Below are 15691 nucleotides of genomic sequence, written 5' to 3'. Positions count from 1 at the left end.
TCTATCCACATCACCAGGTGGTGCTTTGATGTAACATGAGTGCAGTCTATGGCACCCAGTACCTCGGGGTAGTCTGCTACATGGTGGAAGAGATGTATATTGCCGGTCCTCCCCTCAGGGGTGCTGGGGAAATAGATGTGCTCACTAGCATGTCTTAGTGTGACATCCAGAAACTGATGGATTACCCTGGATGCGGATGCCTGTGAGACCCCAATGATGTCCAGAGTAGGTCTTTGGAAAGTACCTGTAGCTAGTATTCTTAAGGCTACACATACATTTGTTTCCACTTAGATGGGTTCCCCTCTGTTGGCTCTGGGTCTCAGGTGAGGGCGGCAGAGCTCGGTGAGTTGCTGTAGTATGTCCCTGTCCAACCTGTAGTGCTCTACCATCTCCAGCTCATGTAGCCCTTAAAAGGTTACCCTGGGTCTGAACACTCTTCTCTTCCTCAGTCTGGGCTGGTTGTCAATGTCATCCTCATTACTACCCTCAGTTTGTAGCACATAGAGAGATAGTAAAGCAGCAACATCCCATATCATTTTGTTAGTTAAAATACCCAAGTGTATACTCCAATGGTGCAGAGTATGTGGGAAAAATCAGATTGAAGGATGTTTGCATACTTTATACTGGTGTGCTACTGATGCAGCATGTATAATTGGCTGACTATGATGCAGTCCACCTGCCAGCTACATTACTGAGGAGTTTAAATGGGCCAGTGTGAGTACCAGAGGGATTATTAGTCATTTATATCTGATTGCCTGTTGTAGAGGTGTTTCAGTTTATTTATTTGTCTTTCTATTTCCTGTACTTTTATTCCCTGTACAAATCCGCTGCTTGAGTATAAACACTTCTAAGCAGATCTGACCCTCCACTGTACAATAGCATGCTTAGCTTTTCTTCAACCAACTAAGCACAGCTTAGCAGCCTCAGACACACGCCCTTGCTTAGCTGTACTTACCTGAGTGCAAACAGAAGTCAGTGAGCTCCAATGTGCTTACACAAAGCATGACACAGTCCATTTCATGTCAGCTACCTCTTCTACCTACACCATCATGTTGTAGCCCCTACACGTGGCCTATTTTGCTATTCAGTAAACTTAGTTCATTTACATACATCTAATTGCGCATACCCTAGTTACACCACTGCACAAGAGCCTATGTCTTTAACAACCACTATAACCTGCCATTGTATGAGTTTGCATGATGGCCAGTATAATGGGGAAATTAATTTTACCTGAAATAATCCCCTTTTAATATTTTTATTTTATTTTTTGTAAGATTGCATGTTTGGGTGCTGCTGCGCTCTGCTTAAACATGGCATATGTGCCAAAAAAACCCTTTTGATTTTTATCATTTTGCATCAGTTTTACATGCCAATGGCCATAGTTTTGGCCATTGGCATGCCTAATGTAACTAATACATACTTTACTTTTAGTTGTCACACCCCTGTTTTTTTTGCAGTCTGGTACACTGTTCATTCCTACATACATTTTTACTGCAGACACGGCTCCTACAAGGATGCTTGTCTGCTTCCTGGATTATAAATTCATCTCTTTTGCATGATTTTCACCAGCAAATGAAGTGACATGCATTATGTGATCACCTCCATGGCTGAACAGTGCTAGGAGGCCCATGCATGCCCCCAGCCTTGCTTCCTGGATTGCTCAGCCTCCGAACTCTGTGTTCGGGCCGCACCATTATGCTTACACAGAGATTAGCTCTGTGTAAGTGTTATTGAAGTACCCCCTTCGTCTTTCAGGAAAAAACACAAAGAACAATTTAAGTAAACAAATCAAGCACCACAGGGGTCAATCACATGAGTACAATTTATTTTGCCATGGGATAGATTGACAAATACTACACCTGAGTACATTCACTTATGTGCAGTTTTAGAGGACATAGTCCTACCTCTCTAACTTGCATTATTCAATAACAAAAAGCTTACTAGGTATTTGTCAGAGAGTGTCTGTGGGTGGCTTTGTCCTTTAATATCTTTCTGTCTTTACATCTTTTTAAGAATGTCTAGTACACTGTTACATCTGAGAGCATAAGTACAGCCTCATTCTATTTTGGTAGCATTTATTTTTTAAACAAATTACAAAACTTAAAACTTCAGGTACACAAATTTAATTTATCTTACATATTTAGTATATATATATATATATATATATATATATATATATATATATATATATATATATATATATATATATATATGCATTTGCCACCTTAATGTAAGTCATACTGGACTTTGTTAGGTTAGAATGTCAAAGAGATGGACCTTACCTGAAAAAAAGGCAATATTGGGGAAGAAATGTCTTGGTTTGTATAAGGAAGCCCTAAGATGCAAGATGCAGGCCTTCCACATTAACACACATTGGATCCCCCTACTCCCCAAGCTAAGTATGTACTTATACGTCACACAAGTTGTATCAGCTGATCAGTGTAGGATAAAAGTAAAGGACTGTTGACAAGCATGACACTGTTGCTACATTTTCTTAGAGTCCCTAGTGCAAGTATTTGGGCACCATAGTGGGACAAAGCACATTGTAGAACCCTGTTGACTGGGACCAGTGACCTATCAGACACATTATTAACTACTCAACCTGGTGAGTTACCACCTGTGGAATTCAACAATGATTAATCAGTTGACTACTATCTGTCTACTAGTAGTGCTGGTTTCACTGTACCTACATATCAGTAACTCTGCATTAGAAGTGACTTTAATGTTAAAGGCAACCATTGATGATTCAGTATATACAGATGAAAAAAAAAACATGCACACTGGACTTAGTCATGGAAGATATATCTGCAATCTGCCTTTGGAGGGCCAATATGATACAGACAGACACACATACTCTGTTTCCAATAACTGGAGTGGGGAAGAACGTATGCACACAGAACATGGGAATGAGGGGTTTCTGCAGCAACATGCCCACTTTACATTGGTTGATCAGCTAGTAACAGCCATGGGGAAATAGGCAGATGCACCGACAGAAAGAGATGCCAGCAATTTGTTAACTATCTTTGCCTATATACATGTAGCTGCAAGAAAATGAATACCTATTCAAGTTGGTCATAGATGCCCTCCCAGACTTAACTGGGGTCTTACAAGGTGTATTACAGAAGTGTGCAACAATACGAGATGATCTTAAATATTCATTGATTGGTGACAGACCGACTGTGCTCCAACTACAACCCAGGTAATGCAGGTCTGATTAGAAGCTCAGGTTCTGAAGAAGCCAGTTGAAGTAGGAGAGGAATTATAGACTATGGCCATGGTGGTGAGCGGTTAGCATTGACGCCTCACAGCAAGAGGTTCTCCAGTTCAATCTTCGGCTGGGGTGCCTTGTGTGTGGAGTCTGCATGTCCTCCCTGTGATTGTGTGGGTTTCCTCCGGGTGCTCCGGTTTCCTCCCACATCCCAAAGTAGGTGGATTGGAGACTCTAAATTGGCTCTAGGTGTGAGTGTGTGCATGTGTGTGCCTTCTGTGGAAGTTTGGGTGCTTGGCTGGCAACTCAATACCATAAAAACTCCACTGCCAATCATGAGCAGACAGGTGATCCACTGTGGTGCCCCCTAACCGGGAAAATGCTGGTAGAAGAAGCTCACTTGCCCCACTGGGTGGGGGAGGGGGCATTAGTATAGAGAGAGAGAGAGAGAAAGATGTATGATGTGTGCATCCATCAAGTGTTTGCAGTGGAGAACAGAAGAGAGGCATCTGGGTGTAAGGGGAAGCAGGGTTGGAGAGGTGAGTGGCATTCATATTTGCATGCATGTCCATTCTTTCAGTGCTAATGGGGTATGCCCATCCCTGTGTTGTCAGAACTAATTTCTTCTTTTTTTGCTGCTCTTGTAAATCATGGATAATTACAGTCAGTCAGTCATTAATGCCAGATATTAAAGTTTCACACTTCATATGTTTCAGCAAATGCATGTCAGTACAAAAGCTGTTATTATAGTGCTTTTTATTAATTTATATGAAGAATAATTACAAGCTGTCCATGACAGTGTGCCTTTGCCCTCCATTATTGATGTGTTTGTCCAGATTCCTGCTCTATGAGATTGAGAGGTATGCCTCTATCTGACCTGTCCCTCTCACTCGTAAGTCATGAACTGCTGCAGGCCTTGAATAATGTCTGAGATCCTCATTACAGAATAAAGAACAAATGCTGCTGCACTAGTTTCACAGTTAGTGTACTAGATTAATGCTGCTGCTACTTCCTGTGTCAGGAGTGCAGCATTGAAAGCCTTTCCAAATCCTCTCTCCTTTATTTCAGTTTTACTTATTATTCCATGTTGCCCTTAGTGTCTATTGGTGCTGCAGAGGTCTAATATTCTCTGTAGGAGGTGGAATGGTACAAGGTTTGAATCCTTTTTAGTTCCTTTAAGGCACACTATTAGGAATATTATGTCTAGTGGTCCCCTCAGGCCCACACTACCTTTCTTTCTTTTTTTTTTATAAGTGCCCTTAAATTAACACACAAGGCAAGAGTTGTCTTGGTGCCAAGTGTTTCCTGTGACCCACGTCTTTGTTAAGTGCCCTTAAAGCACTATGTAAGAGTTATCCATGGTGTCTAGTGTCATCTCAACAATGTTGCAGGAGTTGCTTGTTAGTCCATGGGAGTGTGCAGGTATAACAGCCCACACCCCCAACGCACAGTTGCTGGCTGCTGAGACTTGTCTGCATATATCAACTGGACACAAGCTGATTTAAGTATACTTTTCTCTGCACTTATTTAAGATTTGAGTTAGTAAATATTGTGTGACTTTGATTCAGTAAATATTGTGTCTCTGTCTCTCTGCAGTTAATTTGCCTGAAGTGTGAAAAAGTGTAGCCATCTGGGCTCATTGAAAGTTGCTAGACTGCTTTGAAATTTCTGTGTTAGTATTAGTTAACCTGGTGGTTTCTGCTAGCATTAAAATCTTTGTTGGTTACATTTCTAGTAATTATTTTAATCGGAGTTGCTGGCTACTGAGACTTGTCTGCATATATCAACTAAACACAAGCTGATTTAAGTATACTTTTCTCTGCAGTTATTTAAGATTTGAGTCAGTAAATATTGTGTCTCTGATTCAGTAAATATTGTGTCTTTGTCTCTCTGCAGTTAGTTCCTCACCCGCTCTCCCTGTTTCCTGTTGTGGTGTTAATATTGGGGGCTTTGAAATTGCCCGCCCCTGCTGTAAATATGTTTTTGCACACTCCTCCTGGACCCATCTCATTTGCTCACTCAACTGAGTAAAGTGAGATCATATTTTGATTTCAGATACTCCTACCAGTCCCATCTTCTCTGCGGTGTACAGAGAGAACACTTGGGAAGGACATTCCCCTATAGTATCTTAATCTGCTCTGTTTCCTCCCTCTCCAAAAAAAAAAAAAAAAAAAGAAATTTGCACTTCCTCTGATTTACTGTATTTGTGTTTCTTCCTACTTTATTACCTTATTTTGCTTTTGCCTCTTCTTAAAAGTACTCAATTGAATTTATTCTGCTGCCTTTATTACTGCTTGTTAGTAGCCTGATTAAATTGTAACTGTTATTCTAAGGCCCTTGGTTTAAGCACTTGGGCTTCAAACCAGTTGTTTTACATTAAGAAGGTTTGTGGTCTGCACTGTTGTGGCAGGACAGGTAGCGTACATCCTTCTAAGTTGGGAACTGCTGATTGAAGGCTCAGTGTCTGTTATTCTAAAAGTGTATTTATTTATTTTTTATTTTATTTATTTATTTATTTACATTTGTTGACTGGGAGTGTCCGACTGGACGTAGGTCCATTTTTAGCGGAGGCCCGGGGAGAAAAACTCCACAGTTAAAATAAACAGACAGTAGTTACATTGGATTACATAGCGATTAACAGTTTAACATAGCAATTAATTACAAACATATTTACAGATGAAGAACATAGTACATCAGTAGACAACTAGAATCTTTATTAGTTAGTGTTATTAGTTCTGGGTTAAGCACTTGGGCTTCAGGCCAGTTATTTTACATTAAGAAGGTTTGTGGTCTGCACTCTTGTGGGAGGAGAGGCTAGATTCTGCCCTTCTGAGCTAGGAATTTCTGGTTAAAGGCTTATTGCACATGCTTACTTGAACTGTTTTTTTCTGACATCAGTATGCCTTGTTTGCTGTAGCATAGACTAGATTCAGGCTGGCTGGATCTAGCTTTGTTTGTATAACTTATGCACTGATCCAGGCCGTCTATTTTGGAGAAGGTTTCTCTGTACCCTAGTGGCAGGACTGTGCAGTTAGAACTTGTCTGATTGAAGACTGCTGGAACAGGGCTCAGTTTTGAGCTTTTTAACTGGTTAATTGGGTAAAGTGTTGTTTTGATTGTATCTGCTCTATTTTCTTAAAAAAACAAAAAACAAAAAAAACGTGTTTCCCGCCTTTCTGAACTAGTATAGTCCAGTTTTCAGGTTATTGTTGAATCCAGAGCTGTGTTACAAGTTTCTGTGTTGCCCATACCTTACTTGGATAGAAGGAAGTTTCACTGTTCAGCTGTGAGAGAGGGGAGCTTTGAGGAGCCTATCTGTCCCTGGAGGAGGGGTTTCAGTCCAGAAGTTAGTAGTTTATTGGCCATTTTGGGCTAATTTCCCTCTCTAAAATCTACATTTTACACTTTTTTGCACTTTTATAGTTTTTTCAGCAAGTTTCCAAGTGTTCTTCTGCCAGAGTACACAAGCAAGAGTAGACAGAGGTGATTAAGTGACTTTTTTCTATTTTTTTTTTTTTTTCTTTCTGCTCTTTGTCTTTACAAATAAAAATACAAAATTTTTTTTTTTTTTTAAAAAAAAGTTTTTTTATATGCTACATATTATTATATATTTTGCTGCCTTGAATTAATTAATTCATTTTTTGTGTTTTTAAATCTGTTTAACTGTTGTAGGCTACACACTAAAGTGCGATAGCCTTTTCTGTGCATTTAAAGTGTTATTTTGATTGTATCTACTCTATTTTCAGAAAAAAACCCAAAAATACTTGTTACCCGCCTTTCTGAACTAGTATAGTCCAGTTTTCAGGTTATTGCTCAATCCAGGACTGAGTTACAAGTTTCTGTGTTGCCCATACCTTACTTGGATATTAGGAAGTTTCTCTGTTCATCTGTGAGAGAGGGCAGCTTTAAGTAGCCTATCTGTCCCTGGAGGAGTGGTTTCATCCCAGAAGTTAGTAGTTTATTGGCCATTTTAGGCTACTTTTGATTGTATCTGCTCTATTTTCTGAAAAAAACCCCAAAAAAACAAAAAACTTGGAGTGATTATACTTTTCACTTGTCTTACTGTCTTAACTAGTATAGTCCAGTTTTCAGATTATCGCTGAATCCAGGGCTGTGTTACAAGTTTCTGTGTTGCCCATACCTTACTTGGATAGAATGAAGTTTCTCTGTTCACCTGTGAGAGAGGGCAGCTTTAAGCAGCCTATCTGTCCCTGGAGGAGTGGTTTCAGCCCAGAAGTTAGTAGTTTATTGGCCATTTTGGGCTAATTTGGATTGTATCTGATCTATTTTCTGAAAGAAAAAATAAAATAAAAACAAAAAAATATACCTTTTCACGCCATTCTGAACTAGTATAGTCCAGTTTTCAGGTTATTGCTGAACCCAGGGCTGTGTTACAAGTTTCTGTGTTGCCCATACCTTACTTGGATAGAAGGAAGTTTCTCTGTTCACCTGTGAGAGAGGGCAGCTTTAAGCAGCCTATCTGTCCCTGGAGGAGTGGTTTCAGCCCAGAAGTTAGTAGTTTATTGGCCATTTTGGGCTACTTTTGATTGTATCTGCTCTATTTTCTGAAAGAAAAAGCAAAATAAAAACAAAAATATACGTTTTCACACCTTTCTGAACTAGTATAGTCCAGTTTTCAGATTATTGCTGAATCCAGGCTGTGTTACAAGTTTCTGTGTTGCCCATACCTTACTTGGATAGAAGGAAGTTTCTCTGTTCACCTGTGAGAGAGGGCAGCTTTAAGCAGCCTATCTATCCCTGGAGGAGTGGTTTCTGCCCAGAAGTTAGTAGTTTATCGGCCATTTTGGGCTAATTTCTATCTCTTTTACTTCCCTGCTATAAAAACTGCATTTGTGCGGTTTTGTGCACCGGGCAGCGCTGTTTAGCTAGAGTTGAACTATTCTCGGCTCTACAAAGTCAACTCTTCAATTTTTCCCTTGGAACTAGACAAGTCTTCAACTTTAGCACTCAAACCATTCATTTCACAGTCAAGCACTTGCTTAAAACTCATAGCAAGCATTAATTAACCCTAGCACTAGACCCCCCCTATACTGTCCAGAAGGACAAGGCTCTCTATTCATCCCCACTGGCCAATCAGAAAAACAACTTACTCTACCTGTACAGGCATGCCCAAAGGGCAGTTTCTGGTGTACTCTCCAGTCCAACTGGTGAATCTGGGCATTTTGAGGCAATGTTACACCTGCCTCATGTACACAGACAACCCTCTCCTCCTACCACCAAACACTAATATATGTGAGAGATGCAATTATACAGCCAAACTGAAGGCAAAGCTCTCTCAATCCAAGAATGGAACTGACAGTCAAGAGGAGAAGGGTAATACTTGCAACACACCACCAGTGTCACATAGACCTAATAAACCAATACTGGCAAATAACAAATACATAAAAACATACTCGGAGGCTCTAAATAAAAATCTGCAAAAGCAACAGAGACCTACAAAGCAGATATCCAAGCAACCACCACAGCCCATCACCAACCGTGAAAAACATACTTCACATAATCAGTGTGCCATACAATCACAGCCCTTAACGCAAAATAACATACCCAACACACTAGTAATAGGTGACTCTATAGTCAGGCACACTGATGTCCCACTAACTAGGCTGGACAAGGAGAGGGTTACAGTTAGCTGCCTGTCAGGTGCCAGGATCCATCACATAACACAAGCACTGAGGTCACTCCAAAACAAGTACAAATACAACTCTGTCATCGTCCATGTTGGCGTGAATGACCTGAGATGTATCTCCCTGGACTACATGAAAAGAGACATGGAAGAGCTCTCTGATCATGTAGCCCAGGCCGGTATGACCCTGACCCTGAGTAGCATCCTGCCCTCACCAAGAATGATGCCACAATATAAAGATAAAAATTATCAATTTCAACAATTGGCTAAGTTTCTGGTGTCATTCAAAGGGGATCCAGTATCTGTCCACCTGGGATGACATGCTCGACAAGCCACTTTGCTTCGCAAGAGATGGCTTGCACCTGTCACCCTTAGGCTTTTGAATACTGGCCAAAGCTCTTGCCGCCCCCATAGGCTCAAAAGACAAACCCACCACCATAAATAGCACAAGTAACCAAAAACTGAGGGTAATGCTAAGTCTAAACCTCAAAATGCATGCACTCGAGGCACTCCTCAGTATGGAGAACATTGACATCTGTGCAGTAGCAGAAACCTGGTTTAAGGCTCCTGAGAGCACCCCAGCACTACTAGGCTATAACTCATACCATACCATACCTTTTGGTCACAGAACCAGGACTGAAACACAATTGCATCCATATTCATCAAGGATACCCACACCTCTAGGTTAGTGGCGCAGCACAATGCATCAGAGATCATCCATGTGCAACTAACAATGGGCAAAACTGCAATCCAAATTGTAGCTTGTTACAGATCACCCACCATGGCCCAGGATCCCCATTCCGTATTTCTGGAGACACTGGGAAATATGAAGGTCCTACCAAACACCCTAATACTGGGTGATTTCAATTACCCAAACATAAACTGTGAGAACTACTCAAGTACTAACTCCCTTGCCCAACGCTTCCTAGAATTTATAAACTTGAATGCCCTGGATCAACTGGTCAACACCCCCACCAGAGGGAACAACAGATTGGACCTGGTCATCACCAACATGGGTGACCAGTGTTCCACACTGGACGTCAACCCCTCGCTGGTTAGATCAGACCATAGTCTAATCACTCTGGATATCCACATTCTGCACCCACCCCCAATCAAGGAAACCATCATGAAAAGCTTTTCAAAAGCAAACTTCACGTTACTTAAGACTGAGGTGGAAAGGTTCACAGCCCCCATGCTAAAGGACAATGCTGTCCAAGCTGCTGAAACCTTTACAAAGGCAGTCTATGAGCATCTGCAGGAATGCATGGATCGTGCTATCCTAAGTAAAACCAAGACTCACTCCTCCAAGAAATGAAAACCTGTCTAGTGGACCCCTGCCATAAACAAGCTATACAACAGAAGGAGGAAACTAGTACAGAAAAGAGTAAAATCTCAAGAAGGAAAGGCATCCCTGATCAGCATCAGCAAGAAACTGCGATCCCTCATTAAATCATCCAAGGCTAGTTTCGAAAGAAAAATTGCCAATGACTCCAAAGATAACCAAAAAGTGTTCTTTAGCTATGTCAAGAACCTAAGTGGAAACTCTCAGATCTGCTCTGAGTTAGTGCAGAATGGCACAAAATACACTGAACCAACTGATATTGCCAACATTCTGGCAGACAGATTTAGTGCAAACTTCACCCCCCTCTCACACCCTAAAGGGCCCATAACCATACCAGAAGAATGTAGGGCCCCATCAATCACCGACACATTGGTTAAAACAGCCCTATCCAAAGCCAAAAACACAGCTTCAGTGGGACCGGATGGTGTCCCAGGCTGTGTCTTACAAGAGCTCCATAATGAACTAACCCCTCACCTTAACATACTGTTCAAATTCAGCCTCTTTACAGGCTACATACTCACAGAGTGGTGCACAGCAACAGTTATCCCGCTCCACAAAGGTGGAGCCACAACAGACCCTGGGAACTATTGCCCTATAAGCCTGACTAGCCTGGTCTGCAAGGCTATGGAACGCATCATCATGGAACTCATTACCAAAGACATTGGCAACCTCCAAACCTTGGACCCTACCAAGTTTGGCTTTGTTAAGGGCAGATCATGCCTCCTAATCCTGGTGGAATTCTTTGAGATGGTTACCAAGGCATTAGACAAGGGAAAGGAGGTCCACACAGCCTACCCAGACCTCGCAAAGGCTTTTGACACCATTCCCCATTCTAGCATTATAGACAAGCTCACCAGCTTGAACATAAACTCCTATGTCACGAGATGGGTTGCCAACTGGCTCATGGATAGAACCCACATGATGAGAGTTGGAGGCTCTACATCTGACTCGAAACCGGTTACAAGTGGCATCCCCCAGGGCTTAGTCCTAGGACCCCTCCTGTTTGGTATATACTTCTCAGAGGTACAGGCAAGCATAGGAGGACTATGGCTGACCAAGTTCGCAGATAACTGCAAACTAGGGGCCATAATTGATTCTCCGGCTGATACAGACACCCACCAGATGGGTCTCACTGAGACTGATACCTGGTGTCAAAATCATGGCCTCAAGCCTAATGCCAAAAAGTGCATAGTCATCCCCTTTGGAAAAAACAAAGTACCCACAAACTACCACATAGGTTATAGTCCCCTAAATACAGAAAAGGTAATAAGGGATCTGGGGACCCAAGTAGATAGTAATCTCTCCTTTGATAAACATATTGCCAAGGTAGTTAGAAAATCCTTCTATGTGGCCCACCTAATCACAAAAGGGTTCGCATCTAGAACAAAATAGGTTATTGTGCCTCTCTACTCATCACTCATTAGACCCAACATATAATACAACATTCCATTTAGGATGTACCTTACAAGACATCTGCAGCAGCTGAAAAGGCCACAAAAGTACCTCACCAAGAGGATTACTGGCCTCAAACAGATGCCCTAAGCAGCCCGACTCAAGAAACTCCAGCTGTACTCAGTTGCATACCACCTACTCAGAGGTGATCTCTGCCTGACATACAAGACCATGTCTAACCCAGAATTGATGGACATGCTCCACCTAAAAAAAAAACAAATCCCGGAGAGCCACATGCTCTAGAGATATAAACCTCACCACAAAATTAAATAGGACATGCTGGAGGGATAGATTCCTATCCCAGAGACTCCCCATGCTTTGGAACAGGATTCCAATATACATCAGGCAGAGCCCCTCACTAACACTCTCCAAGAGAAACCTTGATGGGTGGATGGGAAACAGAAAATTTACCGCGAGGATAACTGCAGTGGCTCTACTGGACAGTGGCACAGGGAACTAATCTAAGGGAGTGGCGAAAGCCAACACATTCTGCACATTCTGGCTAGGCTTGTAAATGCCCTTGGGAAGATAGCGTAGTACTTACCTATGAACATAGTACACAGTCTCACACACACACACACACACACACACACACACACACACACACACACACACACACACACACACACACACACACACACACACACACACACACACACACACATACCACAATAGAGGTGGTTCTGATTTCCAAGGTAACTTCTTTTTATTTTCCTGGTGGTGCTCTTATTCAGAAGGGAACCTCAGTACCTATTTCTTGCCAAGTGATGAAAGTTGCAGAAGTTATTAAAGTTAACCTATTAAAACTGAAGAAATCTCAGCAGCCATTTGTGTTTTCAAAAATGTTTTGTTGATTCTGTGTACAAAACCAAGAGGTATACGTTGTCTGGTCCAATGAAAGCTGAGTTTTTTTTTTCTTGTGGCAGATGTTACCATGTCTGCAGATATAAAAGGGGTGACTTCACTTGTTTGTATAACATTCTGACATATTTCCTTATTTATTATTAAGCTTGCACAATTTTTCTGTGAGCAGATATGCTGTGATGTATAGCTGGACAATCACTTTATATTTTATAGATATATAGTCTCACATTTTTCCATTCAATTTTCTGATGCAGTTCAGTGGTTTAATTATACATCTTATAACTGCTTTCAGTCTTTGAGACCAATCAGAGCTCATACTTAAATATGTAAGATCTTATAATAATAATAACATAAAAAAATAAAACATAAAACAAAATCTTGACTTGTTTTTATTTTGGTCCAACTGAGCTCAAGCCTATTTTCAGTAGAGAACCGAGGAGAAAAGTTCCAAAATATTTATACAATTTTATGAAAAAAATGGAAGAAGCAAAGTAAAAAAGAATATACTGAGATGTAAAATTCAATAAATGACAAATATATAACAGTTTTCAAATATGACTGATCCAAAAAAGGTTTTAAGCATAATTAAGTTACATACAATATTCAAACACATGGGAGAATAACTTTATACAAATTCATATTATACACGGAGAAGGAGGTAGAGCTGTTTACACCTTAACCTCTTCATTGTGTTAGTAGGTATAAGTAGTAGAGGAAGGAAGAAGCAGCGACAGAAGTATTTCTTCCTACTCTTGTGTATCTTTGCGAAGCCACCAAAGGTTATCTTTGTTAAATTAACCTGTGTATCTGTGTACGTCCATCTGCCCATTATTGCAGGAGCTAATAATGTCATCGAACTGATTGACAGTGTTCTGAACAGACATATTTGAGGAAAGTATCCCTGTCTATTTTCATGAACAGGACATTTATTACATCACAATTTCCATTAGCAAAGTCTAGAAATGATTTGCAAATGAGTCTGATTTTAAAACCTCTTAGGTTAAAGTTGATGATATCATGATCTATGTTAAATTTAGAGGTTTGTTAGCATGAAATCTAAGATATTACAATCTTTAGCTGAATTTTTCTTCTATTTTTTGCAGTCTGTTTTGATTAAGATAATCAATTAATATTTAGATATTTTATTTACTGTTCAGTAATTTCCTATCCAAATTTTGGGAATTTAAAAGTCTTCCTGTAAGGATAGTATTTTCATGATTTTTATATCCTGGAGTTTAGTCAGGAAATCCTCAAGCTTATGTAGGAACATAGATGGCATACAATAGATTTTATAGTAATATATTAATTTCTATTAATATTAATTATAGTGTGTAAATCTAATCTTGAGTTTATTTCACAGCTTCTGATTTTTATGTGATCTATTATAAAGATTAAAACACCCATCTGTCCCATCATATAAATATATTTTTTTCAGGAGTGAAAGTGGTAGAGGTCCCTGTATGATGGTTGCCAGGTCTTTGTCTCCATAATAAATATGTATGATGTTGATTCTATGATGCTGTTTCTATATGACAAAAGATTTGATAGCACATGCGTTGCCAATCTGAACAGATGTTGATGCTTTGATGATTTGTTTGTAACCGATGGAATGTCAGTCATTTTGTTTCCAGAAGTTTGTCAAATGATATTCATGTATTCTTTATCTACTGAACACTTTTCAAGGCTTGTAAATAATCACTTGCATTCTGAGGTCTGAGCTAGTCCTGCTAACTTCACCAATGGACAGTGTGTGGAGTTGCCAAACTATTGTCAGAGTTATTTAGATAAAGATGTGGAGCCTGACCACAAAAATCTCCAAATTTCAACCCAAAGCCAAAAATCAGGTAAATCTGGCCTCCCAGGTGAAGGACAACTACAAGGCATTCTTTAGCTCTATCTGCAACATGAAAGGCAATATGTGTGCTGAGCTCATTGCAAATGGAGCCACCTATACTGAGCCAGAAGATATAGCTACTTACTGGCCCACAAATTCAGCTTTAACTTTACCCCTCTCTTGTCCCTCAAACTCCCCTAAGGAAATACCATCAAATATAACTCCCCTTGCTATCACTAGGGAACAGATCCTCAATACTCTCTCTAAGGCTAAGAACATTGTATCAATGGGCCCAGACAATATCCCAGGATGCCTTCTAAATAGCATGAAACATGACCTATCAGACCCTCTGGAATTACTATTTAACTGTAGCCTCCAAACAAGCTTAGTGTCTCATAAATGGAGAACTAGAACTGTCATTTCTCTGCCCAACGGTGGGCAATCTGCAGACCCTGGAACACAGACCATAAGTCTCACTAGTCTCGTATGCAAAGCCATGGAAAGAATTATCATGGAAATGATCATTAATGACATATGAAACCTCCAAACACTGAACCTAGCCCCATTTGGTTTTGTCAAGGGCAGGTCATGCCTACTCAACCTGATAGACTTCTTTGTGAAGGCCATTAAGGCAATGGATGAGGGCAAAATGGTTTGCACTACCTACCTTGACTAGCCCAAGGCATTTGACACAATATCCCACTTGGGCATTGTTGTCATGCTGAAAGGTTAGGTACAAATTCTTATGTCACCCAGTTGATAGCCAGCTGGCTCACAGACAGGGCCCAGGAAGTTAGAACTGGGGAGTCCTCCTCTACAAAGAGGCCAGTCATAAATGGAATCCCTCAAGGATTGGTCATAGGACTGCTGCTTTTTGTCATTTACTTCTTTGAAGTCAAGGCCAATAATGTCAAGGGTTTCTGGCTGACTAAATTTGTAGACAATTCCAAATTAGGAGTAGTCATAGAATCCCCCACTGACACTACTGCTCTCCAGAAAGGGCTGACATAGGCAAATGACTTGTGAGAGAGCCATGGACTAAAACTAAATGCCAAGAAATGCATAATGGTATCCTTTGGGAAGTCATCCACCCTTGTAACTATCATAATGGCAATCAGGCACATCTAACAACTGGAACATCATAGAGGCTCCTCAGTAAAAGAATTTAGGACATAAGTAGCATGCCATGTGCTGACCACCTCAAAGCCCTCTTCATGTATTCTGTCTCCTACAGGCTGTTGAGGGTAGAGCTATGCCTTGCATGCAAGGCATTGTAAAACCCCATCATCTCAACGGACCTCCTGCAGACCCATAAAATAAACAGCACCAGAATTACCTGTTCTAAAG

Source organism: Protopterus annectens, chromosome 17.part0 (genome assembly GCF_019279795.1).
Source record: "Protopterus annectens isolate FY-2018-M chromosome 17.part0, PAN1.0, whole genome shotgun sequence".
In the NCBI taxonomy this organism is placed as follows: Eukaryota; Metazoa; Chordata; order Ceratodontiformes; family Protopteridae; genus Protopterus; species Protopterus annectens.
This window is presented reverse-complemented; position numbering follows the sequence as displayed.